This window comes from Triticum dicoccoides, chromosome 2B (assembly GCF_002162155.2).
Source record: "Triticum dicoccoides isolate Atlit2015 ecotype Zavitan chromosome 2B, WEW_v2.0, whole genome shotgun sequence".
Taxonomy (NCBI): Eukaryota; Viridiplantae; Streptophyta; class Magnoliopsida; order Poales; family Poaceae; genus Triticum; species Triticum dicoccoides.
The window spans coordinates 493,465,797-493,482,275 of NC_041383.1; positions in this window are offsets into that span (position 1 = coordinate 493,465,797).

Genomic DNA, 16,479 nt, shown 5'->3' on the forward strand with positions numbered 1-16,479 from the left:
CCCCAGGAAGTAACACAACACGACAAGTGTTCGAAGACAGCGGCACACCCAAATACAGGGGCGCCGCGCACCCGCTATGTTTTACCGATGAGGTACTGGATCATGAATTTCCAGTAGGGTTCAAACCCATAAACATAGAGGCATACGACGGCACAACAGACCCCGGAGTCTAGACAGAAGATTACATACTACACATACACATGGCTAGAGGAGATGATCTCCACGCCATAAAATACCTACCCCTCAAACTCAAAGGGCCAGCTCGGCATTGGCTCAAAAGCCTCCCAGAAAACACTGTTGGAAGTTGGGAAGAGCTTGAGGACGCGTTTAGAGCAAATTTTCAAGGGACTTATGTCCGCCCTCCGGATGCAGACGATCTGAGTCATATAACCCAACAGCCCGGAGAGTCAGCGCGCAAATTCTGGAACAGGTTCCTTACCAAAAAGAACCAAATAGTCGACTGTCCGGACGCGGAAGCCTTAGCAGCTTTTAAACACAACGTCCGAGACGAATGGCTCGCCAGACACCTCGGCCAAGAGAAGCCAAGAACAATGGCCGCGCTAACAAGCCTCATGACGCGCTTTTGCGCAGGAGAAGACAGCTGGCTAGCAAGATGCAGCACCAGCGACCCGAGTACATCCAAGATCAGAGATGGAAACGGAAAATCACGACACAGGAAAGATCAACGCCGGAATAAAGAAAAAAGCCCAAAGGGCACGGCGGTCAACGCCGGATTCAAAAGCTCGCGACCAAACAATAAAACACTGCCTCTTAAGGACAACAGCGACGAGCTATCAAATTTAAAAAAAAATCTTAGATCGGATATGTCAAATCCACAGTACCTCCGGAAGGCCTGCAAACCATACCAACCGAAATTGTTGGGTTTTTAAACAGTCCGGCAGACTCAACGCCGGACACAAGGGGCTCGATGCGCCAAGCGAGGACGATGACGAACCCCACCAGCAGAGCACCGGAAGTCAAAAGACTTTCCCACAAGAAGTCAAAATAGTAAACTCGCTTCATGTGATAGTACGGAAAACAAACACGGCACTCGCTAAGACAAGTGTCGCACGGTCCACCCCAGCGGAACACCGAGATTGGATGTCAAAACCAATCACTTTCGACCATCTGGATTAGTCCAGAAGTATCCGGAATGCAGGATAGACTGCCCTGATATTGGATCCCATAATAGACGGACTGCAATGCACGCAGGTTTTGATGGACGGTGGCAGTAACTCAAACCCGCTATATCCGGACACAATCCGCAAGTTGGGATAGACCCTACTACAATTTGGCATAGCCGCACTTCCTTCAAAGGAGTGGCGCCAGGCCCTCACGCCAGGTGCACAGGTTCATTATTACTAGAAGTTGTGTTCGGGTCACCTGACAACTTCCGACGAGAAAAGCTAACCTTTCATGTCGCCCCATTTAAAAGTAGCTATCAAGCATCACTGGGACGGGAAGCTTTCGTCCGCTTCAATGCAATACCACATTACGCGTCTCTTACGCTTAAGATGCCCGGTCCACGTGGCATCATTTCATTAAAAGGTCGCCTGTGACCCCGGACACGGCTGGACGAGTCCGGAACAAATAAGCTAGGGGCTACCTAGCCGCACACCCCTTCACAAGGGTTTGTACATATAAGCCATAATGAGCTAGCATAGGCTCAACTTTATTAATCTATATTTCAATTTTTATGCACTTTCTCGCACGATTTCTTTTCAAACTAAGTTCCTCTCTTTTTACAGATGAACAACGTGCACACCCGTCCAGGATACGGCACAACGGAGACACAGGCGCAGACGTGCAGTAGGGACACGTTGCAAGGACTCTTTTCAGACTAAGACCCTACGTAAACCTTTCTTATTGTCTCTTGTTGCTATAATCCCCTGGTTTCTCATTATAACCAGAGTAGAGACTGGCGTTTTGGCATCGGCCGCGCCAGAAGAACTTGCCCGTACCTGGACACAAGGGGCTTAGGGCATTGTTTTGCCCGCTATCGTAAAGACCGAACACCTTCGGGAGTGTTCGGCGTCTCGAGTTAGGCCTTATATGCATCAGCTCCGAATCATGTCTTTGGTCAAATGTTGGGTTTGCCCGGCTCCTGTGTTTTGCTGCCTTACATTCCGTATCACCGGCTAACGCGGCACCAGGAGAACTACTACGATTGTGCCCCAGTTCGGCTGGGCGAGCACCTCAGTAGAGAAAGCCGAAAACTGACTGTCATGATACAACGAGAGACTGGTCAACCACTCGATCGACCATGGGAATGTTTAGAATTCCTCCGCTTTGATGAAGGGCCGTTTCCCTGTCAGGCACATACGCGCCCCAAATTCGGAGAGCGCGGTGTCCCCAGGGGCTATGTCATAGCCCCACCCTCGAACTCCATGGCTAAGTGAAAGTGATAAAGCATTATAGTCCGGTTGCCTCGTTTGCTACGCTACCACCTCCTTTACAGGACCGAGACGTCGGATTAAGTGTGAAAACACGCTATTTTTTTTTGCGAACACCCCCGCACCTTGTGCGTGGGGGCTGAAGCCGACGACTGCCATCTTTTAGGTTATACACACGTATACATGAATGGCCGCATAGGAGATATTCTATTACTTGAACGCACAAGTATAAAAGGCGCTTACATCATAAATATTGTTTTACATCATAAAAACGTTCATTCGAACGTAACATTTTTTGAGCACTGCGACTCTATTACACGAGCACCACGCAGCACTTCGCCAAAATAGTGCTCGGCGGGTAACCGGTTATCGTCCGAACCCGGGGTCGCAACAGCGGTGGCATCCAATGTGTCTTCACATGGGCGAGTGCCATCCGCGCACCCTCTATGCAGGCCGACCGCTTCATTGCCTTGATATGCGGCACCGCCCCAAGAAATTGCTGCAATAAGCCAAAGTAACTCTTTGGCTCGGGCCTATCCGGCCAGACATGGGTCACTATATCCGTCATAGCAAGCCCGGACAACCTATTTAGCTCAGCCCACTCGGCCAAACGGTCGGTCAGCGGAAGTGAACACTCCGGACTATGGAATTGAGACCAAAACAACTCTTCCGTCTTGTGATCCTTCTGGCTTCGAAAATGCACAACGGCATCCGCCGCACTCGCTACTAAGTCCATATAAGGGTCCTCTGGACCCCACAGTTGGCCCAGCTGAGCATACTTTGGATCCGTAAACCTTCGGCGCAGCAGAAAAGGCTTGCCAGCTACAATATCTCCGGCCTGGCGCAGCTCTTCCTTTATAGCCCGCATTGCAGAGCGGGCATCCTTGGCTTCGGCGATGGCCTTCCCCAGGTCTTCTTGCCCCGCTAGGCGCTCCTTCCCAAGAGCCTCATTGCGGTCGGTAGCATCTTTTAACTTCACGGCCATTTCGGCCATCTCTTCCCTACTCCGGCAGTGTGCGACCCTTTCGGCCGCTAACTCCTCGGCCGCCCTCGAGGCCGCCGCATTACTCCTTCTGGCCTGCTCCTTGGCTTGAGCAAGTTCGGTCCGAAGGCTCTCCACAGCAGCGGCACTATCTGCATTTCACACACATGTTGTAAGGAGCTGGCTTCGGCGCCCTTACCAAGTGACCGCACAGAAACACTTACCTTGCAACTCATCAAGTCGCCTGCTGACCAGCGTGATGTCCGCATCCGCAACAGCGAGTTGCCGCTTTAGTTCAGCAACTCCATCAGTCCGGCTGGCCCCCGGACGACCCGCCACCTGCATCGGCACGGCGGAAATTTAAACCTGTGATTTTGATCCTCGGCACGCTGTCGATTTCGACAACCTACCGAGTCTCAGGGGCTACTATCTATACAGGGTGCATTCTATATGCCAAACTGTTAAAAGGTGTGTCATTTTTACGTACCTCAAACCCCGCCAGCAAACTCCTGACGGCATTATGCAACCCGCCTTTGGCGGACGAAATCCTTTCAATCACCATGCTCATCAATGCGTGGTGATCTTCTGAGATAGACGCCTTCTCAAGCAGACCCTTCAGCCGTACACCAGTTGGCGCCGAACTATCCGGCTTTGCCAAACCAGGGGGCTCCCTCCGTGACGACACTTCAGGCTCGTCCGCCCTATCCGACGGCGCCTCGGACGGAGGCGTCTCGCTCTCCATCATCTCCGGACGAAGGTCCCCCGAAGACGAGCTCATTTGCGAAGGACGGAGATCCGAACTACGAGGTAAAAACTTTAGTTATCCTCAGAAGCACAAATAGGGATGTCCCTTATTATAAAACTCCTTTCTTTCTACTTACGGCTCGTTGGAGGGCTGATTCTTTAAGGGAGATTGTGCGGCCGGGGCCTCCCCGGATGCAGGACCCTCTGGCGAAGATTTCTTCCCCCGTTTAGGGGCTTTTGCCCCCGGGTCCTTGGAGACAGTCCTCTTCTCCCCTTGGAGGGAGGGATTCTCGATCCCCCCTCTTTCAAGAGCCTCCTTAGGCGAGGCAGTAGCTTTCCTGCTTTCCCCTTCGCCTTCCTCTGGAGGCGCAACCTCAAGCATCCGGACCAGCACGGAATCCGGCGCGATCTCGGGGAGGGGGGCCGGACACCATATCAATTTTTCTTCCACTATCCACTCCTGTTTAGAAAGAAGTTGGTCATAAGGCGAATCATCGAAAGGCAAACAAACGGTATGTCCGGACTTGGAACTACTTACTTGAGCATCCAGGCGATTGGAGCTTAGGCCAGCATCCTCGGTCAATTCCGGACGCGCCTCTTGCGATCCGAAGAATAATTTGTACATCTCCAGGGGTGTCATACCCATGAAGTGTTGAAGAATCCGTGGGCCCTCCGGATTGAACTCCCACAGTCGGAGAGGGCGGCGCTTGCAGGGCAGGAGACGCCTAATCAGCATAACCTGCATTACCACCACCATATCAACCTCCCTCGTTTGGAGATCTCGAATCCGGCCCTGCAGTAGGGGCACGTCCTTTGACGGCCCCCAGTTGAGCCCTTGGTTGGTCCACGACATCAACCGTCGTGGAGGTCCCGGGCGGAATAAGGGCGGCGGCTTTTGTCTGCGGCCCCTCGGAACGGTAATATAGAACCACTCTTGCTGCCACGGGCCGAGCTCCTCTTGGAAGGAGCCAGCGGGCCACGGGGCATCGGCCCTCCTACTTATGGCCGCCCCGCCGCACTCCGCTTGACGCCCCCCGATCATCTTCGGCGCCACATTGAATGTCTTCATCCACAGGCCGAAGTGAGGGGTGACGCGGAGGAAGGCTTCACAGACGACAATAAATGCGGAAATATGGAGGATGGACTCCGGAGCCAAATCGTGGAATTCCAACCCATAGTAAAACATGAGCCCTCTCACAAAAGGATCCATCGGGAAGCCTAAACCCCGACGGAGGTGGGATACAAAAACGACATACTCGCCGGGCTCGGGGGTGGGGATGGTCTGCCCTTCGGCAGGCAACCTGTGCGAAATCTCATAAGCCAGGTACTTGGCCTCCCGCAGCTTTAGCACGTCCTTCTCCGTGATGGAGGAGGGCATCCACCGGCCCTGGAGGTCGGAACCGGACATCATTGAAGGTCCGAAGCGCTCGAATCTAGAGCTCTAGGTGCTGGAACTTGGAGCGGGGAGAGGATTCGATGGAGGATTGAAGAAAAGAAACGAGCCTTGGTCCCGTTATAAAGAGGGAGAATACCGAGAGCCGTCTCCGTGACCGTTTGGGACTCGCCTTCGATAGAGGGGGCGTGGCGACGGGCGCGGTTGGGTTACCCACGTCCGTATTGATGAGAATCCCGGATTAAGGGGGAACACGATCTCTACTTCGACAAGACGTGCCAAGGAAACCGCTTCGCTAAATGCACTGAGGTGGTAGAGTAAAAAACGATTCAAGTAATGGCTTGGTAGTGGCGTGACGTCATGCCGCAAAAAACGTCAGCAGATTGAACTTGTGTATATATTATTCTCTCTACGGTGGAATGTGGAATTTATTTTGCAGAGCCGGACACTATCCTGGTGTTCGCAATCTTCTATCATTCGGAGGAAGAACCCGCCTTGCAATGCCAAGCAATATACGCGTCGGACTTATCATCACTGAAGCCTGGTTCAGGGGCTACTGAGGGAGTCCCGGATTAGGGGGTGTCCGGATAGCCGGACTACCATCATCGGCCGAACTATCATCGGCCGGACTAGCATCATCATCGACCGGACTCCAAGACTATGAAGATACAAGATTGAAGACTTCGTCCTGTGTCCGGATGGGACTTTCCTTGGCGTGGAAGGCAAGCTTGGCGATACGGATACGTAGATCTCCTACTATTGTAACCGACTCTATGTAACCCTAGCCCTCTCCGTTGTCTATATAAACCGGATGGCTCTAGTCCGTAGGCCACAACAACAACCATTACAATCATACCATAGGCTAGCTTCTAGGGTTTAGCCTCCTTGATCTCGTGGTAGATCCACTCTTGTAAACATCCACAATATCAATATCAATCAAGCAGGACGTAGGGTTTTACCTCCATTAAGAGGGCCCGAACCTGGGTAAAACATCGTGTCCCTTGTCTCCTGTTACCATCCGCCTAGACGCACAATTCGGGACCCCCTACCCGAGATCCGCCGGTTTTGACACCGACACTAAGGATCCTCTTATGGCGGCTTATCATCGTGAAGTAGATGCTGTAGCTAGGTATTTCAAAGGATATCAGGTGGAGCACATTGATAGAAGGAAGAATGAGGCGGCTGATGCGTTAAGCCGATTGGGCTCTCAGCATAAGCCGGTACCGCCTAACACCTTTCTTGATGTTCTGCATAATCCTTCTGTCAAGGTACCTACAGAGGAAGAGCTTGCAGTGCCAGACCCGGAGGCACAGTTGGTGGCTGCACTTCACATCATCCCAGATTGGACGTTGCCATACTTGGCTTATATGACCCGGGGAGAGCTGCCTGAGGATGTGACCTTGGCAAGACAAATTGTCAGGCGGTCCAAATCCATGACAATTGTTAATGGCGAGTTACATCACCTCAGTGTGACAGGGGCGTTCTAGCGTTGTGTGTCACCTGCAGAGGGTCAAGAGATACTTCGAGAGATCCATGAAGGAGATTTTGGTCACCATGCCGGCTCAAAGTCTCTGGTGGCCAAGGCCTTCCGTCATGGTTTTTATTGGTTGACGGCTCATGCTGACGTGGAGGACCTTGTTAGCAAATGTGATGGATGTCAAAAATTCTCACGACGAGCTCATGTGCCGGCTCAAGAATTGAGGATGATTCCAATTACTTGGTCGTTTGTAGTCTGGGGGCTTGACATGGTGGGACCCTTCAAGAGGTCTAAGGACAAAAAGACACACCTCCTGGTGGCAGTGGATAAATTTACAAAGTGAATTGAGGCAGAGCCGGTCAGTCAGTGTGATGCGGCCATGGCGGTTCAGTTCATCAAAAAGGTGATCTTTCGTTTTGGTTTTCCACATAGCATCATAACTGATAATGGACTAATCTCTCCAAAGGTGAAATGGAAGAGTTCTATCAACGAGAGCATATCCGGCTTGACGTTTCAGCTATTGCTCATCCTCAATCCAATGGTCAAACAGAAAGAGCTAATCAGGAAATTTTAAGGGGTATCAAACCACGGCTCTTGGTCCCCTTACAACGGACTCCGGGTTGTTGGGTGGAAGAATTACCCTCTGTGCTGTGGAGCATCAACACTACGCCTAACAGATCCACGGGTTATACACCCTTTTTCATGGTTTATGGAGCAGAGGCAGTTTTGCCAAGTGATATCCGGCACGATTCGCCCCGGGTGGCGGCTTACGTTGAGGCTGATAATGAAAAAGCTCGATAGGAGGCACTTGACTTGCTGGATGAGGAGCAAGACTTGGCAATAGCCCGCTTAGCGATTCACCAGCAAGACCTTCATCGCTATCACACCCGCCAGGTCAGAAGCAGAACATTTCAGGAAGGTGACTTAGTGCTCCGGCTCATCCAGGATCAGTCCAATATGCACAAGCTATCCCCTCCTTGGGAAGGACCCTTTGTGGTCAGCAAGAATCTGAACAACGGGTCATACTGCCTCATTGATATTCGAGAATACAAAGACTCACATAAGTCGGAGGAAGAGACTCGTCGGCCGTGGAATATAGCCCATCTTCAGCCTTACTATACTTAAGCCATCGGCTCGTAAGATGTATATATTTTTTGACAATGTACATATTATATAAAGTAATAAAGCAGGACCTCTGTCCTTTTTTCACCCTCAAAAGTTTATATGTCTTTTTGTCAGATGGTGGAAACAACCAACAGGGAGCGGATCATATCTGAATCCGGCTTTCCCTTTGGACCGGCTTATGATCATATCTGAATCTAGTCATGATCACTTGGGGGATTCCTGTTCAAACATAGGTCGTATCCAAACCAAAGAGAACATAGCTGTCGAAACCCGCTTGATCGGCTGTCAGGACCCCGATCCTATGCCACACCGATCCAGCATGTAACACTTCATATCACTTTGCAGCCTCAAGCACGGTATTCCCACGGGTGTCGCCTTACCAGGCCCGGGACCGTTTGCGCCTTTTGGCTCACGTATATGATAGTGTTGCCAGCATCCATATGACAAAGAACCCGGGCTGACATGGCTAGTCGTAAACCCAAAGTGGCACTAACTTACAGGGACATGCATACATGACCCAGCAACGAACGTGTCGGTCATCAGCGAGTGAATCCGGGCTGTAGCAACTGGGCTAGCAGGACTCCGGAGAACCCGGGCTGTAGCAGGCTAACAGGACTCCGGTAGACACCGCGTGACATTTCCCCGAAGGGACAGACACAGGAGCGAAGAAGGACACATGTCGGCCAGTCTAAGTGTTCCGGAGCAGTAGCAAGCTACCAGGGCTCAGTGGAAGCACTAGGAGACATTTCCCGGTAAGAGAGGCTACCAAGGATAAACAACTAGATAGTCAGATCCCACACATACCAAGCATTTCAATAACATACACAAAATATGCTCGATATGTGCAAATACAACATGGCATCACAACATAACTCTACGACTCAAAGTATTTATTCAATAGGCTCCGAGGAGCGAGATATTACAAACATGGGTCTCGTGACCCAGCATTCAGAGCACACAAGTCAAGCACAAGCGGAAGCTTAACATGTTTGAGTACAGACATCTACAAATGAAAAAGGCTGAGATGCCTGTCTATCTACCAGATCCTGCCGAGGGCACAAGATCGTAGCTGAGGTAACAAGCTAAACGTCGAAGTCCACGTGGAACTACTAGCGAGACTGAAGTCTCTCTGCAAAAACATAAATTAAGCAACGTGAGTACAAATGTACCCAGCAAGACTTACATCAGAACTAACTACATATGCATCAGTATCAACAAAGGGGATGGTGGGGTTTAACTGCAGCAAGCCAGCTTTGACCCAGTGGCTAACCTGAACTACGACTGCAAGTAACTCTTTGAGGTGGCGCACCCGAGTCCACATATTCACCATATCAATAGACCACTATGGATCCGTTCCGTCTCCCTATGAGAACGCCATCCATAGCACTCACGCTTATCTTGCGTATTTTAGAGTATCCACTTTCACTTGTATATGAACTGTACAGGCAACCCAGAAGTCCTTTACCGCGGACATGGCTATTCGAATAGATCATATTAACCCTGCAGGGGTGTACTTCTTCACACACGCTCTCGCCACTTACCACCATGTACATGTCGTGTATCTTGGCAACCTTCAAGCGGAAGCCTGGCGAGGGATTCGGCCACGACCTGACTAACCACACAAGTCTCTCGTCCAGGTTTATCGCCTATTCGGGTTCCATCCGCAAGGAGATCCGGCCGGGGTGTCGCTCACGGCCCCAAACGATGTGAGCAGGGTTCCCAGGCCCACCATCCGGGTGCCACTTGGTACACCATGCCACTGTGCCTAGTCTGTCCCAAGCCCACCTATACCGGGTGCCACTTGGTAGACTACTAACACTACCTACAAACACCAGAAACTAGTTGCAACTCCTGGACAGAGATCATTAATAAGTCGAGAGGGGTCGAGTTACCGGAACCCAATGTGTGGTAATAACTATTCATGGATCACAAACACAGAACTCAGTTCCTGAGGATGGTTTCAATGAGACAACCCACCATGTACTCCTACATGGCCTCTCACCGCTACCTTTACCAAATCGTGTTCACACACTTAGCTCACACATAGTAGGACATGTTCACACACCTCCAATTCATCCCCGATGAATCAGACCTGACTCAACTCTAAGCAGTAGCAGGCATGACGAACAAGCATGAATGAGTAGGCACATCAGGGCTCAAACAACTCCTACTCATGCTAGTGGGTTTCATCTATTTACTGTGGCAATGACATGTCATGCAGAGGAAAGGGGTTCAGCTACCGCAGCATGTAACAAATGAATCGTTGTTGTCCTATTGCAGTAAAAGAGAGCAGAAGCGAGAGAGTGGGATTGTATCAGAATGAACAAGGGGGTTTTGCTTGCCTGGCACTTCTGAAGATAATATAGTTCTTCATCGGTGTCATCGAACTCATCGTCGATACGTTGTCTACTGAGAGGGAACAAACACCGGCAAACAAGGAAGAACACAATCAATGCAATGCGCAATATGATGCATGATCATGACATGGTAATATGAGTGTGTTGGACTAATGCAACTACAACATGTTAAATGAAGTTGATTTGAATCAAAGATTCAAATTCAAACTCCACATGTGGTTATTTAAATGCCATTCCTTTCATTTGTCCTAAACAGTAGTGATAAGTTATTCTAACATGCATGAAAATGGTACATATGGATAGATTGGATTTTTCTGATCAATTTTCATATATAATTTGTTTCATTTGGAGCTACGGTTGATTTTATATGATTTTTAGAAGTTTTGGATATTTTCTGAAATTTATAAATCATTTCTGATTTATTTTAATTCCAGAAAATACTTTCTGCGTCAGCACTGCGTCATGCTGAGTTCAGCTGGTCAACAGAGTCGGCTAGGTCAAACCTGACGTATGGGGGCCACACGTCAGTGACACAGGGCTGTTTAGGTCGCTGACATGTGGGACCAGTCAACGCTGACTTGGCCAAAGTCAAACCGACACGTGGGATCCGCTAGATTAACACTAATCTAAACAGGAAATAAAGCTGGAGTTATTTAGGGAGTGGGGTCCATGTGTCAGTGGCTTAGGGGGTTGGTTAGCGGGGTGATTAGGCCCTAATGGTCGGTTACGTTGGAGGTTAGCCGCCGGCGACCATAGCCGACGGCGGAGGTACTCCGGCCGGCCGATTCCGGCGGATGTTCGAAGCGTGGCTAGGCTCTTTTGAAAGCTCACATGGAGGCGCGTCGGGTGGTGCAAGTGGCAGCTGCAGGGGAGGGTTGTAGCGTCGCCGGCGTCGAGGTGGGCGGCGGCGGCGCTCGGGCACATGCGGGCAGCGGTGCTACGGGGCACGGGTGGGCTAGAAAAAAGGCTAGGCGGCCTCCTGGAGGCACGAGGAGCTCGTTGCCGTTCTTGGCAATGACAGAAGCCGGCTGCAAAGGTGGCGCACAACAAGGCAGGCAGCGGCGGCGTTAGCTTGAGGTCGAGCGGAGCAACGGGGTTAGGGGGAGGGGGAAGAGGAGCTTACGGCGATGCGGCAGGGTAGGTCAGCGGCCTCGGGGACGCTCTGGATGAGGCGAATCCGTTGACGACATCCGACGACAGATGCGGTGGTGGCGAGCATGGAGGCGTCTCTTCAGGGCGTCCGGGCTCACGGGATTCATCGCAGAGGTGCACGGCAGAGAGGCGGAGCTCGTGGACTAGCTGGCTGGGCATGGAGGGGTTGGTGGCCGTGGTGAACGGCGACGGTGGCGACGGGCTCCGCTCGGGTGTGCTCGGGAGAGGGAGCAGAGGACGAGGGAGAGAGCAAAGAGTGAGGGAGAGGAGCGAGGGGGTCGCGTGGCCTCGCCAGACACGAGGGGAAGAAGGAGGCGGCAAGCAGGAGCTGGCGCAGCTCGGCTGTGCACTCTCCACGCAGCTGCCTCGCCTTCTGGCAGAAGGTTGAAGAAAGGCGCTGCGCTGGCTGGGCTGCACAGTGTTGGGCCGGCTGGAGCGCCAGGTAAGTTGGCCCAGGTAACTCTCTCTCTCTCCGTTTCCTATTTTAATTACTGCTTTCTATTTTTCTGCAACTTTGTGGCTTTATTAAAAATACTAAATCAATCCCAAAAATCATGCAACTACTCATGACCACTGTTGGAAATATATCCTATAGTAAACAATTCAGTTTGGGATTATTTTAGCATTTAAAATATTTTATAGCATTTAAATGCCCAAATGCAAATACTATATGATTTAATTCAATAATCCAGAATGGCCTAGAAAAATATGCACCATTTTTGGGAGAGGTTCTAGACCAATCCAAAAATAATGAACTTTTCTGAAGAGCATTTTGGGTTCATTGAGAATATTTTTATTTGAACCTAGTTGATTTGATCTGGTGCTAGGGTTTGAGCAATCCCCATTTCAAGTTTCAAAAGAATTTAAACATGATGCAACAGACAAGTGCTAGCCTAGTGCAAGGTAAGGCTAGGGATGTGACATCGGCATACTGCCAAACCCACTTGGGGGCTTCTTGATCATATTTGAATCGTAGCTTAACCCCTTTGGGTCTGACGTGGATCGTATACGAATCAGCGTCATTAAACAAATCTTATGGTCACTTGGGGGCTTCCTATTAAAACATAGGTCGTATTCGAACCAAAGAGAACATAGCTGTCGATACCCACTTGATCGGCATCGCCAAGCCACTGGGGGCTATATGATCATATCCGAATCTTAGCTTAACCCCTTTGGAAAAGTTTACTGATCGCATTCGAATCAGAAGCCTGTAAATTATTTTGACTATCTTGAGACTTTGGGAAAACATTATGAGATGTTTTTTGTCTTTCCGGTTTAATATTGGTCACACCAGGTTGTTAAGTACCAGGTGAGCATCAAATAAGTAGGAAAAGTTATCAAGGGACTGCAGGCATGCTATTATGTTTATGCTTAGCAACAATATAGTTGTAAACTAGCCTGTGTAGGGTGCCTTTGGTTCGTTTCCGGGTTACAAATACCCTATGTGACACCCGGTGTGATAAACCGCCAAGGGAGTTTTGTTTGTTTTATGTGTAGGATAAGACAAGCAAATTTAACATCAAGGAGGCAAACAGTCAACATAAGCTAGAAGTATATAGCAATGGTGGCTTATGAAAGTATTAAGCGCCATAGACATGCGCGAAGGCATGACAAAGTTGAGAGGTTTCTCTACCCTATTACAGGACTCCCCGAGTCTGAATAAAGGAAGCATTGTTTTTTGCAAAGCATCTGGTGATTTACTCCTTCAGCGGGCTTGAAGCCTCCGGGTTATCCTTCTCCGCTTCTCCGTCGGCTGTTTTGTCCTGGAAAGTTGATGAGGCCCAGTCAATGCCGCTCAAGGCTTCAAACTCAGCTTCATCATCTATTAAACCAGTTGGATCCACTTCAGGAGCAAAAGTATGCTTACGAATCGGAGGGATCAGGCTGATTTGATCATATGGAGTGTTTGGAATTCTCCGGTTCTCACTGTCGTAAGCCGGCGCATACTTGCTAAGGTCAGTATCATTTCCAATAAGGGTTGCCACGTGACGTATGGCTTTGACGTAGGCGGTGAAGTCATGATCGTCAAATGCAGTGCCATCCTCCTTCAAACTTGGGTATCCAAGGGCAAGGTCGGCCGGGTCTAGTTCTGGGAGCCATGCTTTAGCCCGGCTCAATGCGTCTACGGCTCCGGCTCTTGAGGACGCCCGCCTTAAGTGTTGGATCCGCTGAGGAAGAAAAGTGAGGCTCTTCAATACGTCTTGCAGAAGGCAGGGATGTGGACTTGATAAAGCTACAACGGCCAAGGCACATTGTGACCCGGAGTATAGCTGTTCCACTAAGGTGTAAACTGCTTTAAGCTTGATCAGCATGTTTTGCTTTAGGTTGATACTCCCGGGGCCTGTATGTGCACAAGTATAAAAGTCAGCCGGAAGTAATTATTACCATAGTCATTGTAAGGTTACAAGGTTGGAAGTTTTGCATGATAACTTACCGAAGATAGCCAAGACCATTTGAGATATCTGATGTTTTAAGTCGGACAGCTTGGTTGTTGCTTCTGCAAGGGATGCTTCTGCTGTTTCAGCCCGAGTCACCAGGGAAGCCTTCTCATCAGCCCAAGTTTTCTTCTCCGACTCAAAATTCTTCTTCAGCTTCTCATTTTCAGAGACACTGAATTCAAATTTGGAGTTAGCCTTCTGCGTTTCAAGTTCTTGAGTTTTTAGACGACTCTTCAGGATAGCGACCTCTGATTCAAACTGACTTATGGCAGCCTGCATTGACACCAGGTTATGGTAAGGATTATAGTAAGGTAACATTCAAGTCCCAAGCACCTTACAAGTAAAGATACTTGGCACTTGGGGGCTAATGTATGCTGAAGAATTTTAAACCTATCCTACAGGGTCACACATATTAAGTCTCAAGCACTTTACAAGTAAAGATACTTAACACCTGGGGACTAATTTATATTGCAAATTTACAACTATCATGTTATAACCGGGTTAAATATATTCTCTTTGAACCGGTTTAATTAATAAGTAAAGCATATTTCTAAGTCTATAGCATATTTATTCATAAGCGATAGACTTGGGGGCTGGTACATTATGTAATACTCAGGTAAAAAGTATAAGTTATACCTCAGATTTGTGCTGTATTTGTTTTACCATGTCAATTTCCAGGTCACGGCTATTATGCACTTGATTCAGATAGCCCGAGACTATATCACCAATGCTTAAGTGAGTGTAATCAGTAATGTCCTGCTTGGTTTTTCGGCGTTCGTCAAGTTCTTCCTTCGCGGAGCATTTGGCAAGGACGGTAGGCCGCCCTGGTTCAACAAACTGAGACCTCACAATCTCCACTTCTGGTTCATTTATCTTGACCGGGCTAGGAGTCTCTGGGTCATTTGTGTTGAGAGTATCTTCAGCAGGCGGATCAGAAGTTGGCACTGGAATATCAGAAGCCAGATTAGGTGGCGGCTAGTGGGCAGAGCTATCTGGAGTAGATGCATTAATCATCGGTTCAGTTATAATAGGATCTTGGGATGGTTTATTGTTCTTCGCCCTCTTGTTGGGTTTTACTTGCATGCTGTTAACAAAGGCAGAAGGATGAATACGCAAGCATGGGTAAAGTAAAATTCAAGGTACATAAGGTTACATTACCCGGGAGCAGTTTTGAAAGCCGGCATTGTTTGACTGCATGGATTCACTGGAAGAAGGAGAGGTATCCTGATAATTGGAGTCAAACGAATTAAGAGGATGACGAATTAAGCCCGCTAAAGGTAAAACGGAATGTAAATCGGCGATAACCTCAGTCCGACGCTTCCTGGTTACGTCAGGTAAGCCGGAGGAGAGTTCCACATCCTTGTTGTTCCGGGTCTGCCTCCGGTTCTCAAGCTGTTGTTGCTTCAAAAGAAATTGAGGATCTTGATAAGCAAGAGCATGTGAAAATCTTACTTTCCGGGTCACCCTTCGGATCTTTTGCTTTGTCAAAGGCTCTGAGTCGGAGGAGATTATAGTTACCTCTTCATTGGCTGCTTGACTGTTCCCCGTATCCTCCTAAAGGGATAGAATGTCAGACAAGTAATAACAAGGGAATTAAGAAAATTTAAAGCTTACCTCTTCATCATCCGAAGAACTATCCTCCAATCTGAGTAAGTCGGAGGCGCTGGGTCTCTTTTTCTTCGAGGTTCCCGTCTTGGCGGCTTTCCTTTTGGCTTTCTTGGTTGCCCTGGCTTGTTTTGCAGCTTCATGATCATATTTGGCCTTCCAGAAGTTATCATCGGCCTGTGGGAAAAGATAAGGAGTTATGAGTACCAAAGAAGGTAAAAATAGCAAAGAGTATTTGTTAAGATTGATAACTTACTGCAGGGGCTGGGTTCTTCTTGCAAAAGGGAAGTAAGCCGAAGGTGTTACTCGTCACAGTGCCCTCCCTCAGCAGTGACTGGGTTGTAGCCTCCACCACATCCTCTGGTAAGTCGTCAGGACTATGGCGTAACAAGTCATCTTTTTCGCCTGTATAGGTACACATTAAGCCGGAACGGCGGCTTAATGGAAGTACTCGCCAGGTGACCCAGACTCGGACCAGATCGACGCTGTTTAAGCCATTTCCCAAGAGAGCTTTGATCTTCTTGATAGTAGGGTTGAGAGGCAGACGTTCAATGGCCGTCAGTTTGTCTGGTAACAGATGGTTGGATTCAAGGCGCAGGGCGCGAAAGCCGGGCAGAGGCTTCTCATCCGCCGGGGAAGTGTCCTGATAGTAGAACCACGTTTGGTTCCAAGATTTTGGGTGACTCGGCAGCTCAGCATAAGGAAAAAGGCAATCTCTCCGTCGCTGGATTGAGACGCCGCCAAGCTCAAGACTCGGCCCGTTGGCACGTTCATTTTGCCGGTTCATGTAGAAAAGTTCCCTGAACAATAGCA